Source organism: Schistocerca cancellata, chromosome 3 (genome assembly GCF_023864275.1).
Source record: "Schistocerca cancellata isolate TAMUIC-IGC-003103 chromosome 3, iqSchCanc2.1, whole genome shotgun sequence".
NCBI classification, from domain to species: domain Eukaryota; kingdom Metazoa; phylum Arthropoda; class Insecta; order Orthoptera; family Acrididae; genus Schistocerca; species Schistocerca cancellata.
The window spans coordinates 499472394-499487950 of NC_064628.1; the positions used below are offsets into that span (position 1 = coordinate 499472394).

At 45.3% G+C, this 15557-nt stretch overlaps 1 non-coding gene across 1 annotated transcript; it reads left to right on the forward strand.

The window, feature by feature from the left end:
* Window positions 1-15190: 15190 nt before the first annotated feature.
* Trnas-gga (transfer RNA serine (anticodon GGA)) lies at window positions 15191-15274 on the forward strand. Its single transcript is given in 2 exon segments — window positions 15191-15230; window positions 15240-15274. It is a non-coding gene; the product is annotated as a tRNA-Ser (tRNA).
* Window positions 15275-15557: the final 283 nt, after the last annotated feature.

The window sequence follows — 15557 nt, forward strand, 5'->3', positions numbered from 1 at the left end:
CCGCCGTCTTCTTCAGGTAAGATTGCACACCTGCAATCTCAGATGAAGACGGCGGCCAGTTGCACCGTCGGATTATCGTTTCGTGAGGACGATCTCTTCTCAGTTACTGCTTCCACAGTCCGACATAACAATCGCGACAGGTCGCCTCGATTTCGTTGCCCATTGCGCCAGCAGCGCGCCGAGCGGCCAGTAAGTAAAACTGTTGACTCCGGCTTGATCGTGAAAGCGAAAGCGAATGGTAGCTGTTTATTTTGGTTTCTACAATGGTTCTTACAAACGGGAGCGTCTGTAGCGCAATAAATGACGACAACTACAAGAAGAAGATACATCTGTCTTTTTTTTTTAGGTTTCCTAAGGACCCTGAGAGGTAAATACCATCATGTTACTAAACTGTATCATCTGGATTCGCTTGCAAACTGTACGTGTATTAATGATTAATGTTTCGTTTTAGGAGCAGAAAATGGCTAGTGAACAGCAGAAGAGAAGATCGTACAAAAATGACCCGGTTTACGTTTATAACAATGTTAAGTTTTGTTCACTATACATCGAACCAAACCAGTTCATGAATGCAGACAATAATAAACTCCTGTGGAATGCGGGTACTTGAACTGACTATGAAGAGGAGCCTGCCACAAAGGTTCGATAATGCGTCTCTAGTTGTAAACCAGTTGTATGGCACAGAAGCAGCTAGTTCAATTCGCCGTATATCAGTGTCAGATTCATCTCAATCACCAACACAGATCCGCTTTGACGATGGAGGGGTAAGATTAAGTGTAGTTATTCGTGTCTTGCAAAAGCGTGTGAAGTGTCAGAATGTGTAGATCGCTGGACTTCATGCAAAATTATTACGAGACAATGGACGTGCCTGTCATTTTAAGTACATACAGCAACAGACTCTGTATCAGAAGGATGAAGTGAAGGACAAACGAATTTTGAAGAATATAGGATCCCGATGCCATTGTTAAGCCATATTAGAATACCACCGAAGGAGAAACGTGCTGCTAGATGGAAAGACGAAAATAAGCCGTTTGCTCTAAATTTATTATATTACAGCATTCAGGCACACAGGTTTTTGTGAGAATGTTTTATGCTTGCATCAATGCTTACATAACAGAGTGATGTGGAAGACATACAAATAAAATGTAGGATAAGTGACAATATATTCAGCTTTTTGAAGTAGAAGGTACAGCACTTTGCCGATTCTAAAAACTAGTGAATATGTCACTGGATGTTATGACTCTAATGGTAAATTTAACATGACAGCAACTCTGACAGTGTTATTGGCTCTAAGGACTTGGGGTTTACACGCACAGCACATTTCTCCCACTATTTGACAGTTGCTTGTCCCACTTCGAATAATATAATGTGGCAACAGACGACTATGACTAAAATACAGTAGGCCTACGGAATTACAAGTGGCGCGTCGATTCCTTTTGCACGTAGCTAACCTAACCTAACCTAACCTAACCTAACCTAACCTAACCTAACCTAACCTGTCTTTGCTTCTTACGTGTGAATCTGTGTGTTTATATTCTTTTGATATCAACGCAGGAAGCTGCAGTTCTATACAACATCAAATGTGTTTCTTCAGGAATTTGTTGTAGCTTGCCATTGGATTCATGATTTTTATCCCTACTTGCGCTTATTTTAGATTCATTTCTAGAAACATCTAAATCTTGTTAACTACACAAATTCTCGGAGGCAAAAAATAATTCCAATATTTCGTAAATCTCCTAGGAAAGGGACGCAAAACAATTATATGCTTACGATGCATCTAACGTTCTCCTTTCTCGCCGCTTGGAGCGCTAATGTCGCTCCAGGTGTTAAACGGTATCAGCTTTTACAGCAGTGAGTGTCGCGACTGTTAAGTTAGACTGTGCTGCTTCCCTTTCGAAGTTCTTAGACTAACCACAGACTGGTTTACTGTACAAATCTTGTATAACGTTCGTAACCTTAATTTTCAGGGTGACAATTAAGAGTCTATGACCTCACTCTACCTCGTACGCGCTGGCCAGCCCCTCGCAAACAAATGCAACGTCTAAAAACCACTGTGCCAGACAGTGTCATGGCAGACTGGTTTGAACCATTCAGTGTTTATTTGGTCTCTCACGGACGGCGCGGTGCGAAGCCTTCAGAGTGCCTACCTACCTATCTACCTACCTACCTGCTGGACTGGGATGGGCCCTAATAACAGCTGTAAGACTGAGCGCCGCCGGCCACGGCCCTCGCCTCAATGGCGGCCACAAAGTCCCCCACACACCGGCCGGTCCACCTCAATGAGCTGGCGTCGTGTCTGACTCTGGCACGCACCGCACGCCCTTTCACTCGAACGAGATACATTACACGCGTAACTACTCTAGTAGGCGGATACCGTTAGCCCAACATCTCGCTTTAAACGATATCCTCTTGCTGTTAGAAATACGCGGAACTGGAAATTTGTTGTGAAGGAAATAACTTTCAGGCTGAGCCTTAACTACACTACTGGCCATTAAAATTGCTACACCACGAATATGACGTGCTACAAACGAGAAATTTAACCGACAAGAAGAAGATGCTGTGATAAACAAATGATTAGCTTTTCAGAGGATTCACACAAGGTTGGAGCCGATGGCAACACCGACAAAGTGCTGACATGAAGAAAGTTTCCAACCGATTTCTCATACACAAACAGCAGTTGACCGGCGTTGCCTGGTGAAACGTTGTGATGCTTCGTGTAAGGAGGAGAAATGCGTACCATCATGTTTCCGACTTTGATAAAGGTCGGATTGTAGCCTATCGCGATTGCGGTTTATCGTATCGCGACTTTGCTGCTCGGTTGGTCGAGATCCAATGACTGTTAGCAGAATACGGAATCGGTGGGTTCAGGAGGGCAATACGGCACGCCGTGCTGGATCCCAACGGCCTCGTATGACTAGCAGTCGAGATGACAGGCATCTTATCCGCATGGCTGTAACGGATCGTGCAGCCACGTCTCGATCCCTGAGTCAACAGATGGGGACGTTTGCTGGACAACAACCATCTGCACGAACAGTTCGACGACGTTTGCAGCAGCATGGACTATCAGCTCGGAGAAGATGGCTGCGGTTACGCTTTACGCTGCGTCACAGACAGGAGCGCCTGCGATAGTGTGCTCTACGACGAACCTGGGTGCACGAATGTCAAAACGTCATTTTTTCGGATGAATCCAGGTTCTGTTTACAGCATCATGATGGTCGCATCCGTGTTTGCGACATCGCGGTGAACGCACATTGGAAGCATGTATTCGTCATCGCCATACTGGCGTATCACCCGGCGTGATGGTATGGGGTGCCATTGGTTACACGTCTCGGACACCTCTTGTTCGCATTCACGGCACTTTGAACAGTTGACGTTACATTTCAAATGTGTTACTACCCGTGGCTCTACCCTTCATTCGATCCTTGCGAAACCCTACAGTTCAGCAGGATGATGCACGACCGCATGTTGCAGGTCCTGTACGGGTCTTTCTGGATAGAGAAAATGTTGGACTGCTGCCATGGCCAGCACATTCTCCATATCTCTCACCAATTGAAAACGTCAGGTCAATGGTGGCCGAACAACTGTCGTCACAGTACGCCAGTCACTACTCTTGATGAACTATGGTATCGTGTTGAAGCTGCATGGGCAGCTGTACCTGTACACGCTATTCAAGCTCTGTTTGACTCAATGCTAAGGCGTATCAAGGCCGTTATTACGGCCAGAGGTGGTTGTTCTGGGAACTGATTCCTCAGGATCTTTGCACCCAAATTGCGTGAAAATGTAATGACATGTCAGTTCTAGTATAACATATTTGTCCAATGAATACCCGCTTATCATCTGCATTTCTTCTTGGTGTAACAATTTTAATGGCCAGAAGAGTAAACGTGTGGCACAGATTGCATGTATATACCACGAGAGACGTCAACTGAGCTTCTGACATGCCTCTTTGGCCGTAGCAATGACCCACCCTCCTGGCGGACAATCAGAGAAACATAAAACCCCCAGTAGACTCAGCTGCGGTAAGGAAAAACTGTCGCGCAACGGAATAACGATACGAAAAGCAACGACCCTAGCAAATCTCCCACGGGTGTTGGACCTCTCATCAAAATAAAGGGCGTTTCTAAAAGAATGACTGATTTCAAAATTCCGTATTTTTTATATATATATATTTTTTGTACTCCCCTTCTTTTATGTCACGAGTTAAAGGGGAGACGAACACACTTTCCTTCATATATCCCCAGAAGAAAATAGCGCATGGGGTCGTGCCTGGCGATCTTGGTGTCTCGGGACCCGTGCGACCTACCCAGTATTGAGACAGTCTCCAGAATTTTGAAGATAGCTCAGTCTAATCACGGTGTTTTTCTCAAAAAAGAAGGGACCGTACACATTTCCACGAGAAATGCCACAAAAAAGATCACTTCAGGTGAGTCTCTTTCGCTTTCAGTAATGTCACGATGGTTCTGAGCCCCCATACGTGCACGTTATGTCGGTTTATCAATGAAAATTAACCGTGGTAAAAATGTATCGACATCCACGACCTCTAGCAAAGCATTGCTGATGTAATCCCGTTTCCTTTCATCACCAACCCGAATAGCTTGTACTAATTGTAGCCGGTATGGTTTATAGACCAAACAACGCTTTAATACTCGCCAGGCAGTAGAACGAGGCATTACCAGTTATGTGCTTGCGCGGCGAGTATTCTTCCCTGCACTCCGCTCAACCGTTTGCCGAATTCTATCCATCACGTCATCAGAAGTTCGATGTCGACCTGGACGCTTACCTTTTGCGCAAGCGTCCTGTCTCTTCAAATCGGCAATGCCAACGTTGAATGCTTTTGGGTGCAGGCGGACACTGCCAAGACACCGACGAAAACCACGCTGGACCGAAAATCATTGACTCACTCGTTGCAAACTGAACGTCCTGTTGAGAGGACGCCATCTCACTTCTGACTAACTGCAAACTGAGAAGACGCACTGACTGACATCTAAAACCTATTCAAACAACACAACACGTGTCCTTGCCAGCACGTCCCATGTTTCGTTAATATTACCGTCCAGAGTCGGTTCATTCTTTTTGAATCGTCCTGTACTAAAGAAAATGTAATCGAAGAGACGATCATCTAACTAATGAAATGGAAAATCGGCCCAAAATTAATCCCAGTCCATTATAGTAATCTCCGTTATCACACACATGAAGCTGGAACAATGACAAATACTAAAAGGTTCGAATCCTGCCTCGGGCATGGATGTGTGTGATGTCGTTAGGTTAGTTAGGTTTAAGTAGTTCTAAGTTCTAGGGGACTGATGACCTCAGAAGTTAAGTCCCATAGTGCTCAGAGCCATTTGAATCATTTTTTGAACTGTCCAAAAACCAGCCCCGAGGCAACTATGGTGCACCTCGGGCCATGAACGACAAGCTGCGGCTGCGGAGATGCGTACTGTCTAATAGACGTGCAACTGTTAAGCAGATGACTGCCAGATGTACCAGGGGGCTATCAGCAGTGTCTCCTCAATGACCTTACAGCGAACGTCGCTGCGGATGTGCGTCCGCGGCAGGCACCTGGTTCATGCACCCCTGCCGACTGCTGTTCATCGGCGACGAAGCCTGGAATTTGTACGCCTATAGTGCAACTGGACGTCCATTGAGTGCCGACAACTCAAGTATCCATCATTCCGTGTTGACCATGTCCAGCCCACAGGCAGTTCGTCTTTTCTCGGCATGGCGTTTACCAGCAAGACAAAGCAACCTGTCTCTCAGCCCTCAGTGTACGTGGGTGTTTCGAAGAGCACCAGGATGAATTTATTGTACTCTGTGGCCACCAAGCTCCCCGAATTTAAACCCAGTCAAGAATCTATGGGACCACCTAGATCGAGCTCTTCGCCCCATGTATTCTCAACCGAGAAGCAGCTGGCCCAGCACTGGAGTTGGCATGGCTCCTCAACCCTGTCGGCACGTCGCAGATCTACAATGACACTCGTCGTGCACATAGCGCTGCAGAGAATGTTAATCAGGCTTTTGACGGATGGTCACATTAATGTGTCTGGATCGTGTTCATATGTTATAATTAAAAATACTTTCAAACTCGTTGGGGAGAGCTTCCTTACACTAAGCCAAGATAAAAAGTTCATGTAAACATATGGCGGAAGATCCTTAGTTTCCTAGTTGTTAATGAAACTTTCCAATTTAGCTTACCGGAGCTCAAAAACACACAAACTGGTAGCAAATGATAGAAATGTTCTCGTGCTTTCAAACACGCATATAGCAGTCTATTTATGGATTGTCACACCTTTCAAATACTCCTTTGGTGCTTTTGAATGATTTCTTAGGCTTTCACGGCATGTCGAAGAGTTTCTGCATCCGCGTGGTCTGCTGCATAGAACAGTTGTTTAAGGTGCCCACAGGAATAATAATCCAAAGGATTGAAGTCAGATACCAGCCAGTTGCATCTCGAACACAGATTGAAATGTGCTGGAGCTCCATCATGCATAAACTACATGTTTCTTCTTACTTGCGGTGGGCACATCTTCCAGTAGGTCTTGGAGCGTGTTCTGAATAAAGTCTCCTTAGGTAGCACCTGCAAGATGTTCTGAGAGACCTGTGACCCTACCAGATAGTGACTTATAATTACAGCCCACACGTTGATCTTAAACTGATGTGCAGTTTGTACTGTAGCATAAGTACTGCGATCGGCCCATACGAGTTGGTTGTGGAAATTTGTTACTCCTTTTTTTAAAAATGTTACCTCATCTGTAAAAACAAAACTGAAAAGACAAAGAACGGATTTTCAGTTTCTGCAACAAACAGTCGGCAAAAGTTCTCCCGTAGTGGGTGGTCGGCAGGCGTAAGGTCCAGCACACGGTGAAGATGTTACTGGCAAATGAGTTACTCGCGAAGTATCTTCCATGCTGAAATTACAGATTTTTTAAAAATTTATTGGCTTTCGGGATTAACCCTTTAGCCAGAGAAGTGAGTAACTGTAGATCTGGTGTACAATATAATATCTACAGCATGTACATTAGAAATTACATCAATTCCAGGTAAACTTAGTGTTAGACTTCGTTTAGTCACACACTCAAAACAAGCGGATATCTGCTTTTTGCAGAAACCGGGCAACACTAACGTAGTCAGCTGTGGACAGCTGTCCACACAGGTCCTTCACAGATGTAGGTTGTGGAATTCGAGCTCTGATCAATTCCTTAAGAAACATGCGGCTGTGTCTGCCATAGCACGAACACCCTAGAATCACGCGGCTGAGATATACAAACTCATTTGGGTGTACTTCGCAGTACGGAGATGCCTGAACTTAACATGCTGTGAAGGTGACCCAGTAGGATGCACGTTGTGGTATGACGTCTAGATAGTCTCAGTTTGGAGAACCACGTTTTGCGTATGATACTTGGCTGTATTACAGCATATTGTTTTCCTTTCGCTTGTTGCTACATCTCCCACTTCTCACTATTCAACTTCTCTTGTGTTGATGCCTGGCTCTTATTGAAAGCCTCTAGAACGTGCTCTTCCTGGTGAGGCGCAGGAGCAACATGGTGGTCTTCCTCAGTCAAATAGTCGGTGGTGCTGTCTCTGCAAAACAACGAAACACAGCACAAGAGGGTAAATGATTCGGCTGTCTTCGGTCTGGAAACGCCGTCTGATACAGCGGTGCAGCGCCGTGTTCATTACTGTTCTCGCGGCCGTACATAAAAATCACGGCTGCCTACTCACGAAATAAATATCTAGTCATGTTTGGATGCAGCACTTTCAGTTGACTCACTATTTACTTAAAACATACAGGCAGTTCACACGCCGGCCGGAGTGACAGAGCTGTTCTAGGCGTTACAGTCTGGAACCGCACGACCGCTACGGTCGCAGGTTCGAATCCTGCCTTGGGCATGGATATGTGTGTTCTGTCCTTGGGTTAGTTAGGTTTAAGTAGCTCTAGGGGGACTTATGACCTCAGCAGTTGAGTCTCATAGTGCTCAGAGCCATTTGAACCATTTGAGCAGTTAACACATTCAAATCTCCTTGGCAACACAACGTCTTCAAGCAGATAAAACTCAACCAGGTGCACGGTGCATAGATAAGTGAAGTTGAACGTCAAATGTCATTAATAACTCAAAAACGAAGGATTTTCGGGCATAAGTTAATATGAACCTTTTTTCTGAGACAGCTAACTGCTACTGTGCCATAAATTTCTTTTCTCTCAGATTAGATTCAGCACCTTCTCAGTAGTTGCTCGATCTGCCCATCTTAATCGTCAGCATTCATCTGTAGCATCCCATTTCAAAAGCATCTGCTCTTCTCCCGCCTAAATTTTTTTTCGTCCGCGTTTTAGACATCAAAAATACTAATCAATACTTTTTTACGTTAACGCTGTAATTACCAGAACTGTGGATTACATTATTACTCGTTCATTAGCTGCCAGAATCTTCATCAAGTCCACATCGTATTTGTCCTGCATGCACGTCTGTTGACGGCTATGGTGGTCTAGCATCTGTCCTCGTTCTGTAGCACGGATCTACCCCGTTTTGAGCCACATTTTATATTGTCCTACACCTTTAACCTGAGGTTAATATTTGTCACAGTTTACGTACACAGACAGCAGTACAATGTGTATTATCCTTACACCGGGTGAGCCCGATTCTCACCGACAAAATTTCGGATGTTGCCCACTGTCCTCTCCGCTCGCAAGCTTGCACTTACAAGGAGACTGGACGAACTTCCCCCCACCGATTTAATTCGTATCGACAAGGCGCGCAGGACACGACTATGACTTAAACATGGGATAATAGGGAGAGACAGCTCTCAATCATTTGTGAGAAAATAGAGTTGTACGGCCACAAGGGTTATCGGAAACTGCAACCGAGCGAGTAAGTGCATAGTGTCATAAGCAGAGATCTCTGGAACGAATCTCGATATCGGTACCATATTTTCTGTAAGTTACTTGCACCAGTATTCGGTACTGTGCTTAGATATGCGTGGTACGCTGCGAAATTGTGTGACGACCGAGAACCGTTTATAAATGTAAACGTAGTTTGTTTTGCAAGAATCACATGGAAGAAAAAATTCGACGTTCATTACATCTTCTGTATGTCGCGATAGTTACTGTTTTCCGTGTTTCTGCGATGTGTATCATACTGGTTCGTGCAGTGCTGCATACTTGCCACAAATTTAGATACAGTAACATAAATGAAACGACTACGCTGATTTGATTGAGAGTCTTCGTGATCCATTTTTCGTTTTCAATCTCATAGAGAGCGAATATTTTTCTGAATTTATGGCCAATTTTGAGCTTGATATCCCGCAATATATGTTAATGACATAAAGTCAACCACTTGAAAATGGCATAAAACGCCGAAACCTGCGTCGTAATCAAATAAACAATAATACAGTCAAATGGCGGTGTGTTCATTTAAAAATTATTGTATGACTGTTGCTCAGCAACATCAAAAACTGATTAAAAATTTCTCCTTTTTCATGTTAAAGATTTAGAAAACAGTAAATCAATAATCAAATATTGGTACTTTGCACGGTCAAAATACATCCGTTGCTAGAATTTCGTGGGAATGAATAAAGAAAACAACCGGCAGCAAGAACCGATCCCGGGATCTCGCATTTACGGAACCAAGCGCCTACTCGCTCGGCCGCGGACGATGTGAACACTAGCGGCCGTAGGGGGATACCGCATAAGCACGCCTATACTTTTCAAACTAGGTTTTCTCTAAAACGGGTGAGAGTTGGCGTCTTCCTGTTTACGTGCGTTAACGTCCTAGTTTTGTCCTACACATCATGTCAATTTGAATCAAATTGGTGAGGGGAAGTTCGTACGGTGCCCTTCTTAGTACAAGTCGGTTCTGTCTCAGATTTCTTCTTCTGGTTGTGCGAGTTGGATGTTATTAGTGAGACACGACTGTGTGTCGAACCGTGTGCAGGAAGGATTCTGGAAAGCTCAGTCCTGCACTGATGCAAGTACTGCACACTTACTGAATGAATGTAACTGGAGGTCCAGCTGTGTCTAACCGCAGTGTGTTAAGTGCGCTGCGTGGGTAACAGCAATTACAAATTCCTCCATTAGCATTTATTACTGTGAATTACGAAAACACCAGCGAAGATTACGACGAACTAACTCAGTACTTGATGTAAAAGAAGTAAAAAAGAACAGTAATGATCGTGGCTGTGTCGCCGCGCCTCCGAATAGGGAAAATACCACGGATAGGGCTTAGGATGGTTGGGCGACCGGTCTGATGCCGAGTGGAGTTGAACGAACTCGAGATGCCGGTTGTGATGTCGCAGGCTGAGATTCCGGGAAGGGCATTCCCTGTAGCCGGCACTGCCGTCACAGCCGCTCTCAAAATATTAATGGGCTGCTTCGGAGGAGGCAGCGGCGGTCGCGTTAATGGCGTTGTCGGGACGCACGGGGACAGATTGGAAGCCGGCGCGGTGGGACACGACACGACACGGGAAGAGGTGTGCCGGCGTGCGCCAGGCCCAGACGGGCTCTTCTCAGCGTCGTGTGAACCACCTCCCTGCCACCGATCCAAGGAGCACTGCAGAAGAAACTACTAAAGAAGCAAGAGCCAGGAAAAGAACGAAGCGTCTAGGCTTCCAGGATAAGCAAGAACAGGATATAGACAATGCTGAGTATTGGCCTAAAAGTGTCGAATACTTTGAGAGGTGGTAATACTCATCCAAACAAAGAACGCCCAATAAACATGTGTCCGGAAACGCATATCTCCCGAGGTAAACTTATGTTCATAGCAATGGCTGCGCGATATTTGTTTGCAGGTATTAATTAGTACAGTCGTTGCATTGACGCCCTACCATTAGGTGGTCTGCAGTCAGTTGTGTGGTTCGAGTCGTGTTCCACCACGTGTTAGCAATGGAAGCCTACTCCTCGACAAATGATACTCTGCTATGGTTTAGCAAATGAATTTAGCCAGCGAGCCCGTTCCCTCGACGCTGAAAAATATTCATAGCGCAGAGTGCCCTTTGATCAGCTGTTCAGCAGACTTTTCCAGTGCCTGCGGGCCACAGGCATCCTTGCACCTCGGAAGACCGACAGAGGAAGGTCGCGCAGAGTTCGCACACCTGACGTAGAGGTGGGTGTGCTACGTTCGGTGGATGAGACCCCTAGGACCAGTGTGCGACGATTAGCAGCAGCAGATGGCTTCTATCCACTCTCTTATCTGGGTGGTACTTCATAAATAGTTGCTGTACGAATATCGTTTACAGCACGTTCAGGATCATCATGGCATACGGCGGTTCTGTCAATGGCTGTTGTAGAAGTGTGCCGCAGATCCGCTATTCACATCTAAGATTTTATTTACCGATGAGGCACGATTTACTAGAGCTGGGTACAGTGAATTTCCATAACAAGCACCTATGGGCAGATGTAAACCCCGAAGCAATTCAAGAAAGAGTGCACCAATTCCCAATCAACGTAGTGGCAGGCGTACTTGGCGGTAGATTAATAAGGCCATACGTGTTACCACAAAGCTAACTGGTGCGCATTATCTGGACTTCATCATTAATGTATTGCCTACGTTGCTGGAGGCTGTACCATTGCAGCAGAGGGTACAAATGTGGTTCATGCGCGATGGCGCATCATCACATTTTAGTCACAATGTGTGCGAACATCTGATGCTGACATTTCAGGACCGCCGAATTGGTCAGAAGGGTCCCACGCCTTGGCCTACTTGTTCTCAAGACCTCAATCTCCTGGACTTTACGTTATGGGTGCACTTGAAGGAATTTGCCTACGCCACTCCTATCAAAGATGTGCCGACACTCCAGGGTTAGGTCTTCAATGCGACCCTGCAGGTACAACAACCGGGTGTACTTCAAGGGGTTCGTCATTACTTATGCCGGAGGGCAGACGGGTGAATTGTCATGAATGGACGCCACGTTGAACACCTCCTGTAAACATGTGTTTATCACAGAAAGTATTCATTTCCGGAACTATGTTTACTGGACTTATGTTTCCAGTACTACCACATCTCCGAGTATTCGAATCTTTTTTAAAGCTACTACATCATCAAAATACGCTTACTTGTAAGGGTTTTTACTTTGAGGGAACAATAGTTTTTAAGAAAGAATTGGACTGAACTTAGGAGTCTGGTCCAGTAATAAAAAAAAAAGTTCAAATGGCTCTGAGCACTATGGGACTTAACTTCTAAGGTCATCAGTCCCATAGAAATTAGAACTACTTAAACCTAACTAACCTAAGGACAACACACACATCCATGCCCGAGGCAGGATTCGAACCTGCGACCATAGCGGTCGCGCGGTTCCAGACTGTAGCGCCTAGAACCACTCGGCCACCTCGGCCCGTTCAAGTAATCGGAAAATAAGTTATAAAGTACTTCCTAAAAGTTCCAGGTCTCCACGCATCAAAGTTTCTGAGATAATGGGTCATCAATACTACAGATTTAACACTGTAGGTGTATGGCACACGATTTCCCTTAACATACTGATTCCATTTTCGCAACGTTATTTTTAGATAATTTAATCGACGTGGCTGTGTCAAGCAGTCATCTTCGTTAACTTAACATTATCCCACATTTAGACCAAGCTGTCGTACATCACATTAACTATAAATTCTATCCGGGTTATCCTGTATCGTCGTACAGCCACTCAAAGACAACACTTCCGGAACACAACACTTTTCAGCAGTCCCTGATTGCTGCTGACCTTACCTGTCAGATCGCTTCTACCGTACACGTCACGTGACTGCCGACCACCTTTGTTTATTTAGCCGAACTACATAAACAAGACGGTACAAGCAGTCCAAGCGTAGTGACCTGTAGGAGGAAGAAGAAGCAGGTTACGTGCGTCGCCACCTGCAGCGGGAAGAGGGGTCCACGCCCACTTGCCGACGCGCCCCACGGCCCGTATCGGTAAACAAACAAGCGGGAGCGACTTGCAGGTGCCTTACTAGTGGCCCGCTGCCGGGGCGCTCCGAGGGCGGCGTGTCGTAAGCCGATATCTAATTACCATGACGGGCCCGCTCGGAAAAAGTGTGCCGCCCGTCGCCAGGGCCGAAACACGAGCTGGCGGCGTCCCTGGCGTCTCGGGGCCCGCGCTTTTGGCGGGAAAATCTAGACAAAGAGCGGCGCCCGCGCCGGCCCAGGGGCGCCCAAAGCGCCAAGGCCACGCCGGGCGCGCTGCGCCGTTTCGCAACGCCTCCGTCTTTTGTCTCGTCGCGACGCCCGCCTCTGCCTGCCCCCGCCCGCCAGAGTCCCAAATGGGGCTGTCTCGCATGAAAAGCTGTTCGTTACCGCGCCCACGCCCACCGCTTTGGCGGCGAACGCTCGGAGGTGCCCACTGACCCACACATTTCCTATTTTGCCCACCGCACGGGACCTGTCGAGGTCAGCACGCGAATGTGGAGGTGTAGGAAGTGTGCAGACTTTTCCAGTCGGCTCCGACGCAGCTTTCATCTCTTTCCTATTTTACGCAAACTACTGAGTTGTAACGCTGAAGTTCAAAGACAGTATTCAGATATCCTTCTCTGTACGCTGCGAGCCCCCTTACGATGTGTGACGGAGAGTAATTTATGCACTACTGTCGTTTTCACCCACTCCTGTTGCAGTCGCGAAAGGTCCACAGGAGGAACTGTTGTTACACTCCGTTCATCGTAAGAATAAACCTCACGTAAACATTACGCCGTGTATTCTTCTGCGTTGTCTGTAACCTCACTGGATTTCGTTCCACGTGCAGCGGAAGCCGTGCTGTTTAAAGAGTTAATTTCAACATTGCTACGCTGATAAAGAGTCGATCAGCAACAGAATCCCAGCTCACCAAAACAATCCACATTTCCTCTTCCTCTTCTATGACAGGCTTTTCTGCAATTCGCCATCGATCGGCAGTGACTTATCAAAGCTTCGTGCATTAGTTCCAATATGTTTGGCAGTTTAAATGTCTTGTTATTTCTCGCGACAAAACTCTTAACTTGGCTCAAGATCAATTCTATTGAGTTCAGATTGCAGTGGTAGGGTGACAACTGTAAAAATGTGGCATCTGTACAGTGTGCTTGACCCCGTGAAAATTGTTTTCCATGTTTCTACGAGCTTCTCACTCAAGCTCGTGCGAGACCAAAGCTGTCCTGCAAAACAATGAGCACATTCGCATAAAAAGTGATTTTTAATTTTTCCCCGAAAAAGTTGTGTAATGTTTTCTTAATTTCAGCAATCTTTAACAGTCTTCTATAAAATACCGAATTTATATTTGCAATGAAAATCAGAATTTTGCGCGCGATATGTAATTAGAAACTAGGAGACGTGCATTATTATTTTTTTTAAACACGGTGTTTAAGTATGAGTTAATTACCACATATTTGATGAATTTCATATTTAAATGATTTAAGTATACGAACCGAAAATTATGCATCCGTTGGGATTCGAACGGTAGGCACACAGTAATCTTATCGTTTTAAGACTGTACCGATTACGTCACGCGTGTAAATAGAATATAGCCATTTATTTATTACTTAATAGTTCTCGAAAAATATCAAAGCTGATTTTTCTCTGTAATCTTCTGGAAAACGTGGAGAACACTATGTTTCTCGCAGTTAACGGCACTTCGCTCGCGTTCCACTGCGAGGCAGGAACCAGTGTCATCCATTTCCACAGTACGTATTAAAAGCGAGACAATCAGAGCACAAGTAGCTTTTACAGAGAATGTACACTATTTTTGAAAAAAAAAATTACTAGCTAAAGTATGATTAAGAACAACGTCGATGGCCGTTACTACATCAAAATGTGCTTTCATTTACAATGGCTTAGTAACAAGATATCTAATACGTAAGTTTGACGTACTTCCAAGAGCGGATCAGCACCAGTGTACGAGAGCCACGGTTGCTAATCAATCATCGCCTTTGTGTTTGTTTACATCAGGTTTATTCTTACAATGAACGAAGTACAGTACTTCCCCGTTACTGGAATTACGAGTTTTCACAGATTGATGGAATTACGAGGTTTTCGTTGCCTAGCACCGTTACTAAACGTGGTGTGCTTGTTTGCAGCGTGTACGTGTACTTCACACCATTTGCTTTCTCTGGGTCACTTGTTCTCGTTCCTGTATGCTCCCAAGAGTGTTCAGTATCTTTCATATTCACAAGAGAGAACTCAAAAGGAAGAAAATGGAGCGTTTTTTTGCAATTCCGTACAAAAATAGGAGAGCTGTGAAATCTTCTTTGCCGGCCCGAGTGGCCGAGCGGTTAAAGGCGCTACAGTCTGGAACCGCACGACCGCTACGGTCGCAGGTTCGAATCCTGCCTCGGGCGTGGATGTGTGTGATGTTCTTAGGGTAGTTAGGTTTAAGTAGTTCTAAGTTCTAGGGGACTTATGACCACAGCAGTTGAGTCCCATAGTGCTCAGAGCCATGAAATATTTTTGATCTTATTTGCAGATGCAATAAGAAAATAACGATGTCGCTCGTTAATACATTAATGTATTTAAAAGTTCTCAGTTTATAAATAAAATCCATCAAAGCGTACCAGGAAATACGTTAGTACTAGGATTTTAAAAAAAATCTTATGAGATTCTTGATATAGGATATGTATACTA